The 19,192-nt window shown below is 34.8% G+C and overlaps 1 long non-coding RNA gene across 1 annotated transcript; it reads right to left on the reverse strand.

Annotated features, from left to right (window-relative positions):
- Positions 1–855: 855 nt before the first annotated feature.
- Positions 856–14,576, reverse strand: LOC120195388. Its single transcript, XR_005523045.1, has 3 exons — positions 13,939–14,576; positions 10,677–10,678; positions 856–869 (listed from the first exon to the last, which is right to left on the reverse strand). It is a non-coding gene; the product is annotated as an uncharacterized LOC120195388 (long non-coding RNA).
- Between the last annotated feature and the right edge of the window lie 4,616 nt (positions 14,577–19,192).

Here is a 19,192-nt window from a genome sequence, read left to right on the forward strand (position 1 = left end):
TTGACTTAGAAAGTCCCAAGTTTAGCAAAGGAATGTTATTTCCTAATCAAAATGTTATTCAAGCAATTGTGAGACAATTTGCAGTAAAAAATAGTACAATGTCAAGTAAAAGGTAAATGATCCTAGAAGAATCCATGTTGTGTATAAGACTGAGTATCCATAGATGATTTGGGCACCAAGATTGAATCCCAAATATGAGACTGACTCAACTTGGCATATTAAGACATATGCTGGAGAGCATAATTGTATTAGAGATTTTAAGAATAAATATTGTACCTATAAGCGATTGGCTAAAGAATATCTCGAGAAACTTAGGGTTGACCCTAACTATTCTACTAGTTCCCTAAATTAAGACGTAAAAAATGATTATATCATTGATGTACCAATATCAAAATATAGTATAGCAAAAAAAGAAGCTTTAAAGTTTAGCCATGGGGATCAAGATGACCAATATGCAAAGATATATGAATACCTTGCTGAATTGAGAGGAACAAACTCTAGGATAACAACTATCTACCATCTAGATAATAAGGTTTTTGTTATAATGTATATATATGTCTTCAAGCATGTAAGGATGGAATTAAAGCAGGATGCAGACCAATCATTAGCCTTGATGATTATTTTTTTAAGGGTCATTATCTAGGTTATGCAATGAAAAGTTGGGGTTGATGCAAATGATTGCATATATCACTTGGCTTATGCTGTAGTTGAGAGTGAAAACCATTCCCCTCGATCTTGATTTTTACAACTTATTGATCACTATACATTCATGTCAGAAAAATAGAAGGTAACTTAAATAATGCCAAACTTGATTTATATTTAATTTTAAATTTATGTTATGTCAATTACTAATGAGTAATTAATTGATGCTCGTGGGGTCTAGTGGAGGAAATTGCAGAAATATTTCCTCATTCTGAGCACAGAACTTGTGTGAGGCATCTCTATTCCAACTTCAAGTCCAAAAAGATCAACCAAGGAAAGGCATTGAAAAATGTATTATGGAAGGCTGCAAGAGCATCTTACATGAAAGAATTCACTAATGCAATGAGGTTAATGTGAACAGATGAATTTCATTAGTCGTAAACTTTAAAATATTCCATTTCATAGTGGCGCTATAAGATTAACGGTTGAGTGAAAAAAATAATTCAATCTGCAAAGTTCAGTAAGCAAAATAGAAAAATTAAAAGTTGGGTGAGCAAAATAGGAGAGAGAGTAAAGTTGAGTGAGAAAACGTGTAATTTACCCAAATACAAAAGTCTAATGTTTTAACAAAATTACTTTCTTGTTCATTATAACCCATGAAAATCTTTACTTTTCTCCTTCAAATTATACATATATTATTTCTAATTTCTGATTTTCATCTCAACAACTTATATAACATAAAATTGGATTATTCATTCTTGAAAAGTAATTCTTAGAAAATTATTATTTTGGGATAAGTTAAATTATTTTATTATCCAAGAAGTAGACAAAAAAATCTTGTTAAAAACAAACAGAACCAATACACTTTGCACATCCCCAAGCTATAAAAAATAAATTCCCTAGACTAAAAAAAGACTATGATTCGTAGCATCACATTGAATAGTTTTCCTATACACTTTTATTCAAACAACTTCCTTTATAATATCTACAATCTTATTCACTCTTCTCCTAATACCCCTAAATTGCATATAGTTTCTTTCTTCCTATATACAATAGATATGAGCACTTCAAGTCAACCTCAAAATGTACACCAGCACCGATTTTCCCTTAAATCGAGTCACCGCCCAACCAACCTCCTCACCCCAGCTTCCCATAGCCTTACCAATACTACACAAACCAAAATAGCCTTTCAAACATTCCTATAGAAAACATATTCAAAGAAAATATGATCTTTAGTATCCTATACCAAACCATCACAGTTTCTGCAACTAACCTCTACATCTATCCCCATTTTAACAATCGATTAGCAGTGGACAATCTATTAAGCTCTGTCATCCAGAAAATGGTGGAATGCTTAGGAACATTCATGGAGAACCAGACCAACCTTTTCCACTCTACCTTGGCCTTTTTATTCCTTGTCTTACCCCACAATCACCTTGTTGTCAACTTCTCCCAACCAAGTCTGCCAACAAACAGAGGCCTAACTTGCTCCCATAACTTCATAATCCTTCTTAGAACCCAACTAAATAGAGGTTTTGTAGACAACTTGCCAGAACTCAACCCCTTAAAGACATAGATTTGAACCCAAGCCACCTATAAGGATCCTTCATTGGCAAGGATATTCTTCATCAACATGAACACACAAGCATTGTTCCAACTTCTCAAGTCCTTAATCCCTTATCCCCCCAGATTTAGGATGACAAATACAATTCCATTTGACCTTATTCCATTTTGCAAAAACATCATCACATTTCCAAAAAAATAGCACAAAGATGCTCCACTCTCTTAATAACTAAGGGTAAAATTAAGTACTTGTACCAGTAATTTGCAATGTTGTGAAGAACTACACCAGTCAGCTGCAATCTTCCAACAAAACTAAGTTGCCTACCATACCACTGCCCAATTTTAGCCTTGATCTTCTCCACCAAGCAAACACATTTCCTCTCAGTCAGCTTTCTATGGACCAAAGGAATCCCCAAGTACCTAACATGCAAGGTTCCCAACTTAAATTCAGTAGCCTCATCGACCTGAGCTAGTTGATTCTCAGTCATACCAGAATGGAAAACTTCAGACTTAACAGCATTAAGTCTTAAACCCGAAAGTTCATAAAATTTTTACAGAACACACTTAACTCCCATGATCGACTCCAAGACCCCTTTACAAAAAAATAAAAAACAAATCACCTACAAAATACAAATGAGTAAGCCCTATCTTCCTGTAATTAGGATGAAAATGAAAAATTCATCTAACAGCAACTTCATCTAGTAACCTAGACAACACATTCATGGATAAGACAAACAAATATAGGGACAAAGGGTCTCCCTTCCTGATACCCTCCTGCCCTGAAAATAACCAACCAATGTCCCATTAAAAGAAATAGAGAACCTGGACTCAATAACACACACCTCAATCTATTTTCTAACATGATAAGACATCCCTAAACCATCCAACACACCAAGAATAATATAACAACTTAAGGAGTCAAATGCCTTTTTCATATTAGGCACATCTAGAGGAGATAGTCCTCCTCCCATACTCCCTAACAATCTCATGTGCAAGAAGAGTATTGTCTACAATACTCCTGACCTTAAAAGAAGTAGACTGTTTCATAGAAACCATTCCAAGAAAAAAAAACAGAAAGTCTAGCAACTAGAATTTTAGTAATGGCCTTATACACCATAGAACAACAAGAAATAGGCCTATAGTCCTTAGCTATACTAGGATTAGGCAACTTAGGAACTAAAGAACAATGAATAACTAAATAGATCCCTCAAGAACGTCACAACCCTTAACCATATCATCAACAGTCGCAATCTTCTCGGTAAAGAATCTTACCATCTCATAAGCCATAGCATCAAAAGAATTCAATCTATTTTCCTCCTCATCCTCCAACACCCTTATAGTATTCCTTTTCTTCTTAACAACAACCTGAGAGTAGAAGAACCTAGTGCAATGGTCCCCCTCTTGAAGCTAGCACACCTTAGCCTTTTGTTGATAAAACACACCCTCAACCTTCTCAAAATGAGCAAGCTCTAGCACCAACATTTTCTCACCCTCCAAACCACCAGAACTAGGATCTAACAGATTTAGGAGCTGTTACTTCTCCAACTGCTCCCTTTTGGGAGCAACCTTCTGAGAAATATCGGAGTAGTAATCTTTATTTAAAGCCTTCAAAATAGGCTTCAATCTTTTCAACTTACCAAATAGAACTTGCATGGGATCGCCCTGCAAGGATTCATCGCAAGAGCTCTTAATCCTCTCCCTAAACTCATGATGTAAGGTCTAAAAGTTAAAAAAAACTCAAAGGCTTTGGCGTAGAAGTAAGACTCTCCTGAACATATGAAACAACATCCTAGCAATGATCAGAAACTCAAGGAGCCTGAAACTCAACATGTGACTCAGCAAATACCTCACACCAATTAAAATTAGCCAAGACACTATCAAGTTTCCTATCAAAAAAACCATCCTCCTTTTTATTTGATCAAGTAAAAGGGGGCCCAAAATAAGGGTGATCCTCTAACCCTAAACCCTAAACAATTTTACATATCCTTCATCTTAGGAGTAATCTGACTGTTAGCTTTCCCATAACCTGAACTCTTATCAATACTGCCAATAACATTAAAATCACATCCCATAAGCCTTCAATCTCATGCAAATGATGCCAAAGACCCTTCAATCATTACTGCCATAGACTGTAGTAATGATAACAGACTTACCCTCAAGAAGGCCTTTATTAGAAATGTGCAACACAGAAAAATGCAAACATTTCTTCCTGAAGACCCAAATCCTACCATTTTCCCATATGAGAATAATTATAGCAATAATTCCAGTCATCGGTGTATCTAACAACATTATCAGATGCTTTATGCTCTCTAACCCTAGTTTCACACAAGCATAAAACTTCAACATGGCGCCTCTCTACCCTACTTATCACATTGGACTGTTTCCTGGGATGATTAAACCCCCTAACATTCTAGAAAACAATCATAAAGAATGAGAAGAAGAAATATTTGTTGTATAACCAACATCACCTCCCTTCATGCACTTCTCAACTTGATCCTTTTTCTTAGCCATCAACTCTTGCAAAATATTAGCAATGCCTAAAGAAGTCTGTCTTGGCTTTTTCAAACCCTCACCTTTCTCCCTCATAACCCTAAGAACCTCAAGAGGAGCCTTGCCCTTTCTCACCCTTCACTCTTTCAGTCCTCTATCCCTTCATAGCATACTTTATCAGAGTGGCCAAACGTTTTACAATTGGATCAACAAGAAGGAAGCCATGGAACAACCACCTTAACAATACCAGTAGTGCTATCACACATCTGCACAACAATTGACCAAGTCAACCAAGCCCCTTCCTAAACTTCAACACACACCTTAGTGAACTCCAATTACTCCTTGGAAGTAGTAATGGAGTTCATATACTATTGTGGTCCTAGGGTACTAAAGATATAAGTAAGCCCCTTCTTGGAATAAAACTACAAAGGGACATTGAACAACTACAACCACACGGGGCATCCTAGCCCAGACGAAATCTAATTGCTTCAAATTAGGTTCCTACTTCCTTAAAACAATTGGTTTATGTTGAATATTCCAATTCCATTTTCGAGGACCCAATCTATAGTAGTCTCATTCACAAGTTTGAACTAGTTAGGCTTACCTTCATCATCGAAGATTTCCCCCACAATAGTTCGACAAGTTTTTGCATGGATCCAAAATTGGGAGTTGATCCAATGAACTGCCCCACCAATGAGTAACGTTGTTTAGAAATCCCCTCCTCAAACACATCTTGTGGAGGAATTACAGTCACCAAGCCCTCAGAGTTCACAGGAGGAAAATATTCCAGAGATTGTTCCTTCGTCCCAGCAAACAGACTCTTCCAATCGATGGCTATGAGCCCTTGCTCAGCTAAATTAGCCCGCATGAACCCTAACCACATAAAATCCCCCAAATTGAGTCAACCCTAACAAAAATCGAAGAACTCCAAAAATGGTAGTCCTGCTATCGAGAGAGAGAAAAAACGGTTATCAATTCCATTTTAGAAAAATTATTTGAGTCTAACATTACTATAATTTTCTTTCCCAATTAAAACTTGACCCAAAATAACCACTTTCACATAAAATTTATAGATATCATATGATTTCACCACCAAAAAGTAAAACTCGCCACTAAAAACTCAAATTTAACAAACCCATATAGTACAAAAATACTTGTATTGATAAAAAAAATTGAATTCATTATCTAAATCCACGATCAAAAATTTTAAATAATAGATATTCAAACTTTATAGTGCACGTTTAACAGTGATTAAACAAATATCTTAATAACTCGAAAACATCCTGATTGAACAATTAATGACTTTGTAACTCAAAATTATAAGGACAAACTTAAGAATTTTGAAAAACAAGAAAAAAAAAAGAAGGGAAAACCAAAATACCTAACTATTAGCAAATTAAATAGAAAAGTGCAAGTAACTGAAATTCAATTTCTTTATTTTAGAGCATGAAATGTATATTTTCTATGTCTTGTTTTTTTTCATATTATAAATTCCATGTTTTGTTTTTTTTAAATAGAAGCAATTAATTTTATTAATAAATAAAAATATCCAAAATTATAATAAAATTTTAAAATAAAAATCGTAAACTATACACACAATTAAGATATTATCTTAAAATTATTAATAAATTACCCACTCAATATCATATTAGGACCATACAAGGAAAATGTGAAAGCCCTATCCAAAAAAACTCAAACAAAAGGCAGATGCGCACAAATCTGATTGCTACAGCAAACGAACCATAACATGGGATTAAACTAGTGAAATACGGCCGACAAAACGCAAATCAGAGCCAAGCATCGAGAGATAACTATCTATGATCACAAGTTAAATATCTAAATCCAATTCGATGGTCCAAATCAGGGAACATTAGTAGGATAACAAACGAATGCCAAAATGATCAGCGTGGTGACGTTAAATCTAACCATGAAAAAAATAAACGACAAATGATCGAAAAATAAAAAATGTGCGAAAAGATAGAGAAAATTATATCCCAAAGAAAGAGTAATTAGAAACAAAGAAAAATAATAATAATAAGAGATAAAAAAATATCAACGATGACAATCAACACCAAAACTAGTGCGACCGCTAACGAAAAATGAAAAAAAAAACTAACGAGAGAAGAAAAAATTAGGAACCAAGCCTAGTAGGGGTGAGCGTTCGATTAAGTTGAATCGATTCGAGTAAAAAAAATTGAGTTATTCGAGTTGACTTTAAATTTAATTATTACATTATTTGATTCTAATTTTAATGGTATTTCATAACCATATCCAATACATATACATATACATATACATATACATATATATATATATATATATATATATATATATATATATATATATATATGTATTTGTATTTTTTTCACATGTGATTACATGTACCATACAAAGTCGAGGGACTTGACTTAAAATTGAAATTCAATTTACCAATTATTAAAAATTTTGATTATTCGAGTTGTATTTTACCACTTGATTTGAACTTGAATTTTTTTCGAATCAAGTCGAGTTTATGAAAAAATAACTCGAAGTCAATTCGAGTTGATTCGAATCGAAAAAATCAATTTTTCAAGTAGAGTCGAGTTTTACTCACACCTAAACGTTAGGATATTTATTGATTCTGATTTATTATTTCACTCTAGACTATTAAAATATGATATAATAGATCCATATATTTATTTATCATTATTGATGAAGTGAAAGAGTTTTGTTGAAGAAACATCGTTGAAGTGTAACGAACAAAGCATCAGCATGCACCTAGAATACAACTGTTAGAATCCTAATCATATATCATGCATATCCTATGATTTTAATTAATTTACTTGAGTAAAGTCATTAGCATCATCATTAATTTAATGAATTTACTTGAGGAAATACCTCGATACATCATGAGCCAAATGAGGTTCAAACTTCAATTTCTTGACCATTTATTCTCAACATATCAAATGTTACAGGAGTTTAGAAAAAGACATTTACCTTATTTAGTTCATAGTAACTTGCAACAGCTAAATTACCATCTCGAATAATCATTAAATTCTAATTATATGCAAAAACATTAAACAAATAGAGTAAATTTGTATAACTTAAATGAAATAGTCTCAAAACATTATAATCATTATAATTAGTATGATCACTATGGTGGCAACTAACATTTAATATCCATTCATAACTTATAACATATTAACAATCTCAATCTTTAAAATGAACATACATATACATATAGTAACTCATTCTTATCCCGGAAGCAATTTAATCATAAATTCATATTATAATTTAACCTATGAAATACTAATATAGTATCTATGTATACACAAATCTCAACATCATCAAAACACAACAAAAATGATCATCCTGCCATCATCATTGGAGTTCAACCACATACATCCTGCTAATATTAGTAAAATTACTGAAGTCATACATAACCAAACATGAACTCAAATGGATTCTATAACATATCACACATTTTTTTTTTTTGTAAAAGGGTACTTTGTATTAAGAAATTATACGAAAGTACACCACCCCAAAGACCTCACTAAAAAACCTCCCTAAACTTATGTGAAGGAAAAAGAGTATAACCTTGGGGTGGAAAAGGCAAACTGCCAAAGCCTCTGTACAATACAACAAGATACCATGTTCAGACCATAAAGACAACCCATACCAGGCTAAACAAGGTGCAAACGAACATCATGAAGGGATACCAAATAAAATAACGCACTTCAGACAAAACCAAAACAGCAGCAAGCAACAGCCATGGAACTAAAAACCACTTAAACAATAGCCTTTCTGGGATAAGGCAATGATCAACACCACTGACTCAAACAGAGATGCACTATCATGAAAGCGAGAACAACAAAAAGGTGCCGGAGCCTTGAAAAATATGGCAATGAAACTTGAAGAATGGAGACCAACGAACAGCAAGGATCCTGAGACAATAAGGAACGGCCAGGATTACTGGAAAGGAAATCCACAAGCAACGAACCAGCTTGGTGAGCAACCGAGACTGCTGGAAACCAGATTCAATAAAAAGATGAAAATAACAGAATCATCTCAGCTAATTGAACGTCCGCAAAACTCAGAGAACAAGATAGAACATTGCCACGCTGAAAATTCAATACGCAAAGACAGGTTTCAAAAACATCCTTAAAGCAGCAAAGATCCAAATACTCATCGTATATCATAGACCAAAAGCAATCCCCGACAGTCACACCACTAACCTCCAAAAAATTCTAAAAATTGAAGAACGTCAGCTAACTAACCACCTAAATTCTTACTTAATGGCAGAGATTCCTCCTTGTTAACATAAACGTCCCACCTTTTCTTCAAAACCGAATCTGAAAGAGAAGTACCGGATAATTCTGTGAAATTAAGATCAGCTTTCAGCAATTTAAATCTCTTCAATGCACGATCTCTTTTATTTTTCTCAGCTTTCGACAGAGCCTTCTCCTGAATATCTAATAAGGAGCCAAATTTCGCCTGCTTCCTACTGTTTGATTTGGACATCATCTTATTAATCGGACTCTCCGAAGGCTTTAGACACAAAACCTTTGACTGCCGTGGGGATAACTTTCCTTTAGAGCCTAACCGCCCATTGCTATCAACTAAGGCCTTGTTCGATGGCCCAACAGCAGACTCAAGCTGCTCAACATGCTCCAACCCTTCCAATGCTGCGCACACATTCCCCACAGCGCCCACCTGAGCCCCACTAACGGCCTCCATAATATAATTTGAACCATTCAACTGGCACAACAAACCTTGCGCTGGTTCCCCAAAATGTTTTGTCTGGGAATCAAATTCAAACCTGCCCATGCTTACTAAACCATGCGTGCTTCCTTCTAAGACACCACACCTCTCCACCTCATCATCCATGTGCTCCCCATAACGCACTAATTTGGACACATCAATCAAATTGCCTTGAAAAGCAGCGCATAAACCCGAATTCGCTCCCATGATTGTCCCGCTACCATTCTCCAAAGCATTGAAGGATCCACTCAACTGACAATGAAATCACGCACATCGTTCCCATTACGCAGTCTGGGGGGCACAAATGTATGAGCACGAAAATCATCGAGACATGAGTCTACACAAGCTCCCACCGCAACTGGAAACAACGAACCACCTTCAGCATTCGAAACATCGGGAAAGCATTGAAGGATCCACTCAACTGACAAATGAAATCACGCACATCGTTCCCATTACGCAGTCTGGGGGGCACAAATGTATGAGCACGAAAATCATCGAGACATGAGTCTACACAAGCTCCCACCGCAACTGGAAACAACGAACCACCTTCAGCATTCGAAACATCGGGGACAGCATGCCTTCTTCCTGTCCTTCCTCCTTTTGAGCAGATTCAACAAAACAGTGAGAAATCAATCCATCACCAACCTCCTTCTCAGGAGACTTTACTAACAACTCCATCAAAGACGAATCTCCCCAAATGGACTCAGGGTTGAAACAAGGTTCGAATTCAGAAACATAAACTTGAAAAATCCTTTCCCCGACTTTCAAATCAAAAGAATCTTCCACTCGAGTTTGGCAGTTCGTAATAATATGAAACAACGCCCTATCAAACGAGCCGGGATTTAAAGTCCCTTCCTCAATGGAGATAAGATCTCCCCATTTACCTGCGATGTTTCTGAACGTGGAATGACTCCACGCAAATGGTGGAATCCCTTTGCAAGATAACCAAGCCCGTCGACTTCTGCACTGGATATTCTCCGACCATACTTCTACTTTGTCAAAACAGGACAACAACGCTCCAATCTGATGATTTAGGGTAAAGTCTCTACTCTCTTCATCTTCAAAAATGATAAGAATAGCTAAACCAATAAGTCTCATAATTTTCGGACCTATAATACCTTTGTGCATAAAAGCATCCAACTCTTTCATTTTCATAAAATTTCTACACCAACCTACGAGACTGTCTCTAAGAGTTAGTAGCTTATCCTGATCAACAAAACCAACAATGGGAGCTTCAGAACGACTATCAACCTCCACTCTACTCTTTGCCACAATTGGATTTGGACCCGAGACCTTCTTTCTCCAGAAAGAATCACGAGGTTTAAATCTCACCATAAAAACTCTAACTTCATTACCTTGAATCCTAATTCTATCAGCACGTTTGATAGCCTTCCTCGCATCCTCCAATCTGCTAAAACGAACGAAACCGAACCTACTTCCTCCCTTCTTTTGTTAGGGATGAAGGAATCGACCACCTCGCCAAACACATCGAATATAAGCCAAAAACCTTGATGATGGAGGAGATCTGGAATATTGAAAATGATCACCGTAAAACAGTTTTTCTCCGATGAACAATTCACCTTGCTTGACATACTCCTTGACCTTTGATATCTGGAATATCGAGTCTGCTGGTACGTTCAACTCGTTGGGAATTTGGCCTTCCTTTAAATTCTTAATTTCATGAATACGCTAACACTTAACTAATGTCCGAGGATAATTAAATATCAATTTTAAGTTTACTTGCCAAATCACTTTACATATCAAACATAATAAAATTATAATATGATCTCATATAATGAAAACATTACATGATTGAGCCTTAAGCTCCATTTATAGTCCAGATTGAACATCAGACATTCTTTCATGTACTTGGCATTTATAAATCTTTAATATACTCATATCATATTCATAGTCATCATATGTGCTTTATTAGCAAATGCTTATCGTACTTATATCATAATTTCATAGTTTTAATCCTAATCATACCAATTACATAATGTCATAAGTTAAGATATCTCTTCATAACATAAGCTATTCATTTTAATCACTATGTCTTATTAAACTTATCATATTCTTACCATTCATGTAATTTTCATTAACATTTTTCTGATTGAGCTAAAACACATAATTAATCCGAGATATCAAAATAACATCAGAACATTAAATAAAAGTAAGAGTTTTAACATCAGACTTGAAAATAACTACACTCGCCTAATATCGAATATCCCAAATCACCGAATTCACCATTAGAAACTTGTCCCGAAGACGTTCTAATAAAAAATATTCAAAGGATTCCTGGATATAATCACAGTTAATCCATAAACGCCAATTGATGAAGAATTTCCATGGCTTTTCAAATGGTAAAAACGATTTAGGGTTAGGATAACCCTAAATAGGTGAATATATCGATTTGGGGTTAAGAGTTTAAAAGAAATTTATTTGAAACTTAAATTAATTTATACCAAAGAAGGTTGGATCATAGTCTACTCAAATATGTGATTGAATTTAAAAATTGAAACGATGAACCTTGCATTGGAGATGAAGCTATACGTCAATGGTTCTCTCTCCTAAGGTTGAAGAAGGTAGATTTCTCTTCTCTTTCCTTGCTTAGCCGTGATTCACCCCCCCCCCTCCCGAAATCCCCACAATTATCAATATCGTTTAGCTGAAATAAGCTTAAAGCATAATATGGTGCCACAGCTTGGTGATTCACCATCCACACCAAAAATGATAAAATCGCCATGCACAAATGAAGTTTAATTTTCAATTCAAAATAGTCTTCTAAATCCAACTTTTCTAAATTCAAAATTTAGTCCTTATCCATATTACATTAATTCCCTTCCACATTAAACATTGAAATTAAAACACTAATTTAATTTAGTGACTTCAAATTAGCACCGAAAAAATGTTTTCCTACCATTAAAAATTAAAAAATTACTAAACTGGTTTTAAGAGTTACAAAATCTATACATTTACAGTTTTATTGCTAAATATTATAATTGAACTTCAAATTAAAGATTATAGAATATGAAGTTTTGAATGAATCATTCAAAATGATTATAATTTCCAAGATTCACATAGAATCTCTATTAACTTGGCACTAAGAAGAATCTTGTAAGAGCAACAAAAGCACAAGTGAGAATCCATCAAAGACATGAATAAATTAATGCACTTTTTTTCCCAAATCCAACAAAAGCACAGATGAGATAACATATTTTCTATTTTTACCAATTAAAAGTTTAAACTTGCTGATTGAAAATGTTTTTATCATATGTAACACAAATGAGTGTCATTTCCGTAATTGATGGAGATAAAAGTCTAATTTCATAAGTAATTTGTGGAAGGTTGTTATTGAGGTAAGAAAACTGAACTCTAGTATTTATAAAAGAAGTTGCATGGCCATGAATCTCCCGGTTTCATAGAGAAGTACTTTGATCATATGATCTCTTCTCATGACTAACCTCTTAATTCTCTAATTTTTTTCAACTAGATTTGATTTGTATTTCTTTTCTATGTAATGTGGTTGAATTTATTTATAGTTCAATTTGGTGTGCTTAAAAGAACGTAGCCGAAATTAAATGCAAACATTAATTTGACTACAAATAGAGATACAAGAAACAATGCAAGACTATGAAAGGAATACGAAACTGCATAAAACAAAGAACTTGGTACGTACAACGCCTAGAACAGGTACAGATATGTTAATGGTGATCAATGGCCGGCTCCGGGGGTTGTAGGTCAAAAGGCGTCTATATATTCTTCTAAGGACCTGAAAACATGCTGCAAAGGGCTTGGGTTGGCTACATCAGCACCGGGTCTTCCACTCAATACACTCACATTTTTCTTCAGTTCCAAGCTCCTTCCCTCTGTAAAAATAAGTGTTTCATGAGATAAAACAAGTATTATTAGTAGAAAAAACAAACAACTACTTCGCACATTGGCCATGCCTACGATGCTCAAGTTATTAAAAAAAGGAGTATTAACGTTATATAGAGCTAGTAAACTACAAGAAAAGAAGCTATGGTTGGATTCAATATCCTAGCTGTGTATTCATAGTGTATAAAAGGATTAAAATATTGTAGGAAGAAAGAGAGAGCGGGAGAAGTGCGTGCAGTCACGTGTCTTGTATGCACAGTCTCAATGAACTCTATAAAATTATACATTATAAACAGAAGGAAAGAAGCTATGGTTGGATTCAATATCCTACATATAGTTCAGCGACATTGGTAGTAAAAGAGAGTGTTATTCTCCATAAAACTTTCGAATTCAAACAATTATATCTGATATGTTTTATCAATTGATTAAAAGTATTTTGAATAGATATTATCTATTAATTATAGAGATTAATAAAAAAAACCTTGAATTAATATTTAAAAACTAACAAAAAAAATTATTCCTGACTTGAAACACTTTACTCCTGAAACATATTAAAATTGCTATGGACAGTTTGATCAAGTGATAATAAAATAGGAAAACACGTGATGACGAAGCCTTTTGTCGAACTAAATGAATGAAATTATAACGTATCTGATCTAGGTTTAGAATAATTCAGAACATGAACAACTTACGTAAGTGTTGAGCTGACGGACGAAGCTGGAAAAGTTGTGCTTGAAATAATTGGGAAGCAAATCCTTCGCAAAATCAGAAGTTTTCCAAACGACAAAAGACGTGCCGTTTTCATTCCACGAAATCACATCGTCGGTGATCGGATCATCCACCAGCTGGTACGCTTTCATCAAGAACGGTGCCGGAACTGACCTTTGCGCCATCTTTCCCGATTTACCAAACCCCCTCTCAAAATATAACGCAAACCCGAAAAACAATATTCTGACAAAGAACTATGATTACAAGAGGAAAATTACTACAAAATATAAGCGGATGGTTTAGGCAGAAGCAGAACAACTAAAGAGAAGAAGAGCGGTCAAGAATTCCCAACCCCAGCAATAAACCCAGAGAGAAAGAATCGAGAGTGAACAAGGTTATCGCAGCGTTTGCTCGTATCAGTTTCCATTAGGTAACAACACTAAACAAGATCATAACTCTTCGTTATCATATTTACCGGTAAAAATCAGAATAAGAAGAAGAAGAAAACACGACACGGATTCTCTCTCTGTTTTTGCGGATTGTTGAAGGTAGGTTGTTTATAAAGAGTGGCGATTCGGGTTCTAGAACATTTAGAGGAGCAGACGGCTTTATTTATAAAAGAAAACCCATTAGTATAAAGCCGGATGGACAGAGTCATTGGTTGAAAGAGTGGGAAGATAAGGAAGAGAAAATGTAGATTATTCTATTCTAGTGAGGAAAATGGATTCTTTATTTTTGTTTTTTCTTCAAAGGAAGCTTCCAAGACTTGATTTGATTTCACATGCCTATCAGCTCATGCCTATATCACCATCTTTTTATTCATCAAGCTCCCTCTCTCACCAGTCACCACCTAACTCCCAGTCCCTGCAAATATGTAAAATTAATATATTCCTCATTGCTTCCATTCATCGCTATTATTATTAGCATCACTGCTATGATTTTTCGTGAATTCCTTTGTTTTTTTTCCCTTCTCAAAGCACTACGGAAATCCGTCTTTTAGTAATAATATTATAATATTTTTCTAAATTTAATTATTATATTTAATTTTTCTAAATTATATGCTCCAATGAATTTAAATTTGTATGTTATCATGTTCATTATTATCCCTCACGATTTATTATTTATTTTCAATCTTGATTAAATTTCACCCATATGTTTGGGTCATTGCTTTGGATGTGGCTGCAATAGACATGAATTAAGGAAGTTTAGGGGATGCATTTAGGAAAAACTAGGCCTAGAGGGACGTCGCTTATGCATTTCTCTTCTCTCCATCGTGTGCACCTTTGACCTATTTCAATGGACTAGCTCGTGGTGAGGATAGTTCTTTTGACTTTTGGGAGAGACGAGGATAGTTGTTTTGATTTTTTTAGGTGAGATATAATAAAGTATGTCCACGCTTAACACACAAATTATTGATGTTCATCGATCGTGAGCGGTTGATCCTTTCTAGTTTGGGTAGAAAGTCACAACCAATTGAAGAACAATAATTGATTGGTGTTTTTGTATAGAGAGTCTATCATGAGAAAGAATAAAGAGATGTGTGTTAATTGTAAAAGATGTCAATCTTTTTGAGTTGTGTTAAGGGGTATTTATATAACCTTTAGTACATGGTATTTGGCCGACAATAAATGTGAAACTTGGATCTTTTGATTTGTTTCCTGAGTTAGGTTAAGTTAGGTGATTGAGAGATCAACGCATGTGAAACTTGGATCTATTGATTTGTTTCCTGAATTAGGTTAAGTTAGGTAATTGAGAGATCAACACTGATGAGCAAACACAACATATACAATATGGTGCAATTAAAAACCAATTGCATGGCCTAGTCTAGTGGCAAATGCATTCCTAATTAGCCAAGTAGTTATTGGTTCAAATCTCCTTGAGTTCACTTTCTATTTTGAAATATTTTCCCTTTACACAGGTAGTGACATATGGTACCTCTGGATTGAAGGGTTAAATTTATTTAATTAAATTAAAATAGTGACTAAATTGATAGAATCTTTAAATATTAAAGACCAAATGTATAATTATGCCAATTTTATTAAATGTCACGTCACCATCTCTGTTAAAAAAATTAATGGCCAGTGGCTTGATTAAATCATTTAAATAGTTGGGTGGCTGATTGATCGAAACGTTAATGGTCAAAATGAAAAGGGGCTATAGTTTAGTGGCCACTCGTATAGTTTACCCTTATTTAAAATAAAGGGTAAACTATACCAGTAACCAACTAACTATTGCCCTTCTCATTTTGACCATCATTTTTGAAATGTTGTCAATCAAGTCACATAACTATTTAAATTATTTAATTAAGTCACTTGTCGTTAATATTTAACAGAGAAGCTGATGTGGCAGTTAAAATATCACACCCCAAATTATGGCCTAAAATTTTCTTAAAATTTATCATGAGGACTAAATTGAAATTTTAATTAAATTAGGGTACCATAGTAAAATTTTGATTAAATTTAGATCCAAATTAATAAACCAACTAAAATTGGATGACCTATAATGTAATTATATTGTTTTTAATGTGGGTTTAAAAGCCTCAAAAATAAAAATAAAAACTTTCCATTTCTGGAAAGTTTAAACCCTTCTCTTCTCTCTCTCTTCAACCTTTCCTCTTTTAGAATGAAATATTTAATCGACGTTTTATCACCGACCATTGTTCCATTTTCAACACCTCCCACGCCATCGTGTTCATTGCGTCGTCGCGAATCTATCGATGTTCATCTTGTCTCCGTTGCCACCAACATGTGAGGGGTGAGGAAGATCAAGTTTCTGATTTTCCGAAATCAAGCTATCCGTCGTTCACCACTGTGAACCGAGCTTGATAAGTGTCTCAAAACCCTTAAAATGAATATAAGAAATTTTTCGACCCCCGAAGGCCCTGCACACGGCCTCACGTGATGCTGCTACGCGTGGGGAACGTCCACTGCCAGGTAAGCTTCTGAAGCTGCCCGATCCGACCCGCCTACCCGATCTGACCCGTTTATCTAACATGATCCGACCCGACTCGGTCCAACTCGAATCGAACCAGTCATCCATTGACCGCTAACCGTTGATAGTTGAACGCCGTTGACTTTTTCCAAAAACCTCTATCTCAACATTTTTCGACTTTTTAAGTCTTATTTTACGATATGTTTTGCCAAATTCTGACCCTAAAGCCCTGAATCGAGCCCGTTAATCCAAAAATGCTTAGTATTTTTAACATTTTTGCTTTATTGTTTCCCCCAATCGAGGGTCAATTAGATCTGGTGCTTCCCGTCTGTCAGATCTGCTCTATCTGCGTTCTTTGAGAGTTACTCGTAGGTTTCTGTAAATTATTTAAATAGAGGTTATTATTATTCATATTAGGATTCTGATATATATTTTTTGATTCGTAGGATCTAGCTCTTTCGTTGATCGTGATCGGCAGACTCGGTAGTAGGCTTCCTTATCAGACTACTCAGATCGGTACAAGTGTGTTTTCTGATGGTGTTACATTAATGTTTTAAACTATTTATCTTAATTGTTTTATATTTCTAATGATACTGAATATTTACGACACGATAACTGATTTTCTGAAAATTGTTTATCTGATATCTGATTTACTGTATATTTCTGATATGATCTCTGGTTACTGTATTTTTGTATCTGATTTCTGAGTATGTAATATTTTCATGTTTTAATGGATTAAACTACTATTTTCACTCAAATACATACATGATTATTGCTGTTATTGGGGGTGTTATTGGATGAAGTATATCAGGCCTAGTTTATGACTTGTAAGACCTTATTGCATGCTCTTCTACTTTGTGAACAGGGTAAGTCCTTACAGCAAGTCCTTATGTTATATGCATAAGGCCCTTACTGGGTGTACAAGTGGGTGTATGGTTTTGGGAAAGTACACATTCTGGTGTTCGGATGAGGTTAGTGTTCATATTTTTAAAGCATGTTTGATGAACTGTTTTTTACTAAAGTATTTTATCTGTATGTTTTTATACACCGTAAGGAGCACAATGGGCTATTTAGCTCATTATGTAAATTTTAACCTTTTCAGTTAATAGCAGACCGTAGACTAGCAGACTTAGCATCAAGAGGACCGACTGCTCCTATTCTTGTACCACTGTATATCTCTATATGTCTTTAGTTATATTTTGGTAACACATGTTTTTTCTATTGTCCTTGTATATCTGTATAACCGGTATTTTTTTATGTATATATTTTATACGATTTTTTGATATATGTATGTATATATACATATATGTTTATCGTATGAATCTTTCTTATGGCTAATTCCATATTATACTATTATATAGTGTATATATATATATATCGTATGAATATTTCTTATGGCTAATTTCATATTATACTATTATATATAATTTAACGTTGTTTTAAGTATGAAAAGAATTTTTGAATACGATATGTAACCGCCTAGATTTGGTCATAACGTCCAGGCTGGGTCTAGGGGGTTACACTTGGTGGTATCAGAGACTTCGATTTTAAACACTAGGACTGTGGATGAGTCCTAAAATCTGGATTTTCAATATATTTTAGATATTTTCAAAAACCATGTCACCTTATTTTACGAGTTTTAAATATAATCAAGATTCATTATGCTAGTCTAACTTTAAATTCTTTCTGTAGAGCCTTGTAGATTTATTCGATGAATGCTACTAGAGGTCGTAGGCCAGGCCATGGCCATGGTCGAGGGTGAGCAACTTGATCTTCTATTACGATAGATGATTTGATGTCACCTCAAGATCCTTTTGTTCCGCATGTAGATAATTTATTTCTCGTGATTATCCGGTTACACCTGCGAGAGACCCTCCCTTCAGTGAGGATGAGGAAACTAATTTGGATGAGGATGCCATTAATATATATATCTTTCGTATGTTCGAGAGAGCTGCTAGAGTCCCTGTTAGTATGTCTGTGGTAGGGATTTTGATGTCTTTGGTAGCTATTAGAGTAGTTCTGTTCGAGGGCATTACTGGTAGACCTCCGAATTACACTGAGTATTGGTTGGAGGAATACAGAGAGGATTATGGATGAGATGGATCTGAGGCCTAAGTAGAAGTTAAAGGAGCCCTAGTTATGCTGAAGAAATAGAGTTTTAGATGGTGGCAATCGATTTCTGGTAGTATTTGGGGGAATCAGTTGACTTGGGATCTTTTCAAGGCACGTTTTCATAGTTGCC

Source organism: Hibiscus syriacus, unplaced genomic scaffold (assembly GCF_006381635.1).
Source record: "Hibiscus syriacus cultivar Baekdansim isolate YM2019G1 unplaced genomic scaffold, ASM638163v2 tig00117012_pilon, whole genome shotgun sequence".
NCBI classification, from domain to species: domain Eukaryota; kingdom Viridiplantae; phylum Streptophyta; class Magnoliopsida; order Malvales; family Malvaceae; genus Hibiscus; species Hibiscus syriacus.